Source organism: Frankliniella occidentalis, unplaced genomic scaffold (genome assembly GCF_000697945.3).
Source record: "Frankliniella occidentalis isolate FOCC.00 unplaced genomic scaffold, Focc_3.1 Scaffold137, whole genome shotgun sequence".
NCBI lineage: Eukaryota > Metazoa > Arthropoda > Insecta > Thysanoptera > Thripidae > Frankliniella > Frankliniella occidentalis.
In genome coordinates, this window is record NW_026267264.1 from 650,783 (window position 1) to 657,251 (window position 6,469).

Consider the following 6,469-nt stretch of genomic DNA (forward strand, 5'->3'; position numbering starts at 1 on the left):
GAGAGAGAGAGAGAGAGAGAGAGAGAGAGAGAGAGAGAGAGAGAGAGAGAGATGAAGTGAGGGAGCACTGTAACGTGACATTCAGTCAAATTGTATAACAATTGCTTACTTGGCACGTTCGGTAAAACGTGCCCCACCTTGTCCTGCCTAGATAGACTACGTGATATACCGCATAGTTTTAACCAAAATCGACAATAGTTTCAGTCGTTTAAATGTGACGTCACAGTGCTTGCATAACAGTGGAGGAGGGGAGGGGGGGAGTAGCGCGGTAGGGGAAGGGGAAGAGGGTTTATTTCACAAAACTCGTGGCGCCGGACTTGCACTTGAAGCGAATACTTCGTTTCGGCACTGTGGCCACGTTCAGACGTTTTCAACGCAAGTCTCTTCGAGACACACGCGCGTTATTCAAACGACACACACCTGTTGCTGTGGCACTCTGCTCGGCGGCTCCGAATCGGGCCATATGGCGCTGGCCAGCGCCATGGTGTCACCAACACACGCGTTTACACACACACACAAACACACGCGCGCACGCACTCGGGCACTACGTGCGCGGACACACACACACTCGCACACACGGAGCGCAGACGGCGACAGCGACGTGCTGAGGTCTTCTCGTGCGCAAACCGCTCACCACTGACGGCACCGATGCCTCCGACCCGCCGTCGCGATAACAGGCAGACGGGTGGCCCGCCCGCCCCCCCCCCCCCCCTCCCGCTCCCCGAGCCCTCTTCACTCTCACTCTGGTAGTATTGACAGTGTTTTGTTTTAGCGCGAAACGATGAAGACTTTCAGAGAGCATTTAACGCCCTTTGGGAGTCGTTGGCAGGCGTGGCACGTGACGGCCGGGGACGGGCGGGTGGCTGGCTCGGCGCGTCAATACTACTTTCCTTTGAGCCTGATTTTCTGCTTCGAAAAAGTGTGTTCTTAATTCAAGAATTCGCTATGAATTACTCGTAAGGGTTACGGGAAAATTTTCCATGATTAAAGTCGTAAAAGTACAATTTTAAATTTTAAATTTACAAGCACTCCCTATTGACTTGGAATTGACCGACGAGCAAGAATGGACTGTCGTAAGTTTACGACATATTTTGTAAATCAAAATTACAACAAATGTCGTAAATTTACGAGGATACTTTTCACAGTGTTGTACTTCATTTTTTGACAACATATTCTTACTTTAACGTCTCAGAAATTGAAGTACATTTCTTGAATTGAGAACACACCTTTTTGGGTGAAAAAGATTCAGAGCGGTCTTGAGCAGCCACGTTGTCATCGCCCGCCCGTCTGCCCGTCCGGTCGTTGATGAAGAGGCAGCAGGGACCGGAACCGGAAACTATCTCAAACCGCTTACGAGATAATTGTCAAAAAACTAAAATAAGAAATCTTCTCGTTAGGGGTCCCGAGATATCCCTCGCGAAAGGTCTGAAATTCCGAAAAGTCAGTCACTCGAAGCATTTTTTTGTTTTACTTTTTCGCTACTACCAAAATTATTCAACTCGCGATTGAAAGGAGACGGCGCTGCAGAGAACGTCGAAAGGGGGATCGGACGACGCTGAAGCGTCAAGGGGAGATCAGACGACGTTTCTTAGGACCCATCGGTTTGTGGACAACCCTGAATTTTGTAAGCAGTATAAATTACAAAATATTGTAAATCTACGGAAGACATCTTTCAGTGAGTGCACTACGAGGGCAAGGATTCGCAAATTTGCAACACGTTTGAAAATTATATAACCAATGATATATTCGCACGTAGATAACGCGCTTTGAGGACCTGACTGCAGACAACGGTTGCGCCAGCACACATCTGTCTAGTCCTCAGATAGCGTCAAGATCACAGTTAAGCAGATCTCTTGATCAAAGGCTTTCGGTTGTGTTTTCTTCTGCAACATAATATAGCTCTAAAAATCAGTATAAAATTCTGTAACATTGTTACGCAGTAATTTGCACATCACATGTTCCAGAAATTTGCGGAAATTTGTATCATGCACGATACACGATAAAGAATTGATTCTGTAACATGCATACGAAAATCTGTATCACCTGGATAAGGAACCTCTCTGGGGTTTTAAAACAGTAATATTTCGTTTTGTTACTCTTCCTCCCTTTCTCCCTCTTCCTATTTTTCTGATGAACTTAACTTCTTTGATTTCATTTGAAGGAATGCACCTTTGCCACACCGGGAGTTGAACCTCAGACCTCTAGATAAGGAAGTCGCGTCTTTAACCGTGCGACACTTTAAGTGCTCAAATTTACTTTCAGTATCGAGTTCATAGTCCAACACCTAAGAGTGTGACCAAGAGTTAAATACTCGCATGTGCATGTCAGTTGCACACCTTTGTTTCCAGTGCAAAGATAAGGGTCTGTGATAATTTGTTTGAACTGATTGAACAGTGTAAGCGAGAAAAATCGTAACATAGAGCACGCTAAAATCGGGTTCTTAGTTTCCAAGACGATTCCGCGCTCCAAGCAAAAGTGGTAATTAAGCAAAATGGGTATGGTTTACATGGGAGCCACAGTCAATCTGCTTGGAGAACAGCGTGTTTCTGTTTGGAAACCGGGGCTCTCCCGCTTGGTTTCCAAGCAAATAACCTACGGTATGCTTATGGAAATTTCTATACATTGCGCTTAGAGCGCGGAATCGTCGCTTGGAAACCAAGACCGGATTTTAGAATGAGTGGAGGGGTGAAAACCAATTGACAGAATACATACAGCTGTTCTAACAACAACGTCATTAGGATAGCTGTGTGGTTTCTCAAAAGATGCATTTTACGCATCAGTGAACTTTATCACTGGCAGATTCATAAGGAGTCATTTAACAGGGAAACGATTACACAGTATACAATTTCAAGCCCTTGGACTTGGGCAGGTGGTTTGCGTATGTTAGGGGCCCATGGCGCCTTGCAGGTGGAGCTAAAAGCAAACCCGCACACTACTGTCTCGAGGCCCGGACGCACGGGAGACAGGCTTCACTGAAATTCCGTGGGCAAAAAACGAATTCTTACGGCATTCATTGTAAATTCCAAATACGGTGCCGGACCGTAACGGGATGGTTGTAATTAAAAGACAAGGACGTCTCCGTATTTCAAATAACGGTGTACCTCGTACATTTTCCCCGTCAAATTAAATATGAAATAAATAATATTTTGAACAAATAATCCGAACAATCGGGCTTAGGGTTGGAAGTCCGGGAAATTTTCAGGAAAAATTCCAGTAAAAACAGTAAATTTTTAGGAAAAAAATGTAAAATTTCCCGGACTTTGAAAGTTTCCCGTCATTTTCCAGAAATTTGTGAATTTTTCGAAAATTTTCCGGAAAATTTTGGTAATTTTCAACCCCAATCGGGCTCTTTGGAGTTTCAAATCTTGATGTTATTGCTCCCTTATCTACAAAGCCACAACTGAGCACTCAAGTATCTCTCAAAATCAAATTCTACGATGACTCGAAGCGGGGGAGAAATCACTTCCGTACTAACTCGAACACCCGAACCTATACTAAAGGCGTAGTAACTCGTACTAAAGGCGTAGTAACTCGTACTAACGGCGTACTACTATAAATCAAGCGTAAAAGGGTGGTGTAATGACATAATTTTTTATAAATTAAATAATTGAGTGATTTCCCCTTGAACTTATAGTGGCATTTATTACTTTTCATCGTTCCGTATGGTTTCCGTATGGAAAATACGGTAGCGCGGTACATTCCTGCCAATTTTTTTTTTTACTATTCCGTTGAAAATTCGTGGAAATCTCTGATAGTGTTACGGCTGATACCTAACATTACCGACGTATACTTACATTTATTGCAGGTACTCCAAAGTGAAGTGTCCTACTATAAAATTTAACGGAATTAAATTGGGTAGGGTTTTTCAATTTTTACAGAAAAACCGTTTAACTTTGTTCAGCTCGTAGCCTTTGCGCAAGCCCGCTGGCTCGGGCCGGGCTGCCTAGCCTCGCGCAGGGCGCGCCCCTCCCGACCGGGTGGACAGACCGGGTGTCCGGACTGATTTGATTAATGATCGGTATTCTTGCAATTCATGCACCGCCCTCCCGACAGAGCGACCGGCCCGGGCCCCGGGCCCAGCGCCCAGCCCCGGCCGAGGAACGGCATCGCATGTGGGGAGGACGCATAGGAGCGGGCGGAGCAGGCGGAGCGCGGCGCAACTGGAGGGCAGCGCGGGGGAGCGAGAGGAGCACCAACACCCCGCGGCGGGCGAAACTAGAGGAAAATATGAAGGTGGCCAGCGCCAGCGCCGGAAGCCGTAAATTTCAATATATTCTGTAACAATTATAATATTAATTACAAAATATGTAGTACATTTTCGACGCGACCGCTCATCCCTTGCTCCATGAAAGATTTCCAAGTCAATTACGTGTTGCTTGTAATTTTCAGTTTTCAATCGTAATTTTGCGATTCGCTCCAAGGAAATTTTCCCAGTAAAAACCTAACCATTTCTTTTCACAGTGAGAGAGAGGAGAGAAACACCCCCGCCCGCGCCGGGCGAGACTCCGCAGGCTCGCAGCAGACAGAAGAACAAAATGAGCTCAAAAAGAAAGGGGTCTCGCGCGCAGCCTAAACGGGCGGTTAATGGTCATTTAAGAGCCGCAGCAGGACCCCGTCAGCCGCACACGCCTCGCCAGGCGACACACTGACGACTTTATTCAGACAATACAGCAACAAGACGTTAAAGGGGCTCCCTGCAGGCTATGCGCTCGACACCGAATGATAGTGAGGGAAAGGGAAGAAACTGCAGCTTTGTAGACAGCTTGAACCGACAGCAGGCTCCACAAAATGTGTGTTACGAAGGGCAGATATCCAATACGGGACCAGGAAGTTGAGTCCACCGCGGAGGAAAAACCAATTGGTCCGCAACTTCGGATATTCACGGTTCAAGCAAAATATTATCATTTAACATTATTCAGTTGATAATCGTTGGTAAAAAAACAAAGAAGAAAAAAAGCAAATTCGAAAAGTTCAACCGATATGCATACAGAGCATTACCGTCAACAGCTTCAAATGAAATTCAGATCAAAATGATATAGGGGCCGCGGCAGCAGAGCAGCCCAGGGGCAGGGTGCTCCAATGGGCGGGGCGGCAGCGCGCGGCCATGGGAAAGGAACCGGGGTCTCGGGAAGTAGGGGAGGGTGAGGGGGAGAGGGAGAGGGAGGGGAGGAGGAGGAGAGGGGGAGCAAATCGAGGGGAAGGGGAGGGCCGGCTGCCATCCTCCATACATCCATTAATCACAGCGCGGCGGGGCGGGGCGGCACCAGCCGATTGGATAGGCTCTCCTCCCCCGAGCTCTCCCCCCTCCTCTCCCCTGCCCCGCCCCAACGTTACACCACTTTAAAAGGGAAATTCTACAACCCCTTGAATCAATATTTCAATTCCACGCACTTCTTACGGAACACGAAAAAATCCAAAAATCTAAACACTTGAGCTACACGACTGGAAAAGCATCATCAGCGTGGCACTTTTGCAGGGGTGCTGGAGTAAGGACCGGTATGGGGCTAAAATTTATTAGTGCTTTCTTCTTTCATCAGTTTTAATTCCGTTGTAACACCTTCTGAAGGTGCCACTTGCAAACAAAATGGTTTTCCGGTTTTCCATTGTCAACACTTTGAAGTTTAAACAAACTTATACCACTCCACCAAAAATGGTAAGAGACAACCACTCGATTCAAAATTTGCAAGTTTGCAACACGGTGTGTCACACCCTTGGAAATGCTCTCCCAGATACACTCATCTTGCCCTGGAGTGCACTCTGGGCCACGTGTGCAGGAAACGCAAGCCCACCTTGGGTCGCAAAATAACTTTTAATCTAATGCCTGCGGATCAATAGAGCTCAGGTGTCTTCAGTGCACGCGTGCACGCAGGTGTCGCGATTGCACAAGTGCACTCATACGACAGCATAAGGAAGGGGAAGCGCCCAGGCAGCCTGCATACGTTCTCTGTTCTCTAGCACAGGCAGCCGTAGTAACGGGGGACACGAGGTACCGAAACGTGCAGGACGGTCCCGCTAAAGTATGGCGCACAACTGTTTTACCCACTAACCACTTCTCGTGGAATTGCCCACGTTAAAAAAACATTCTAAAAATTCAGAATTGGCAATCTAAATCTTGTTTTCAGACCATTGTTTAAAATTTTCTAAATTTGGACAAAAAATCCTAACTTTTTACTCTGAATCGGGTTTTCAGAGCAATTTGTCTGAACATTTTTCAGTACAATTGACAGATATGTCTTCCACTTGAGCATAGGACATAGCCCTGTACCCCGACAACTGTGAAGTCGCTCGCTATGTTTTCTTTTTTTACATTTTCAAAACTATTTTCATACCGGCTTCATGCCTCCTTCGGTCCTTCCTAATGCAAATAGTAAAATCTTTCATAGGCTTCCAAAGCAGCGAAATCTTTTAAGTTTCTGAATTTGGTCATTTCTCAAAGTATCCGTCACAAAGAGATTTTGTTTCAAACAAT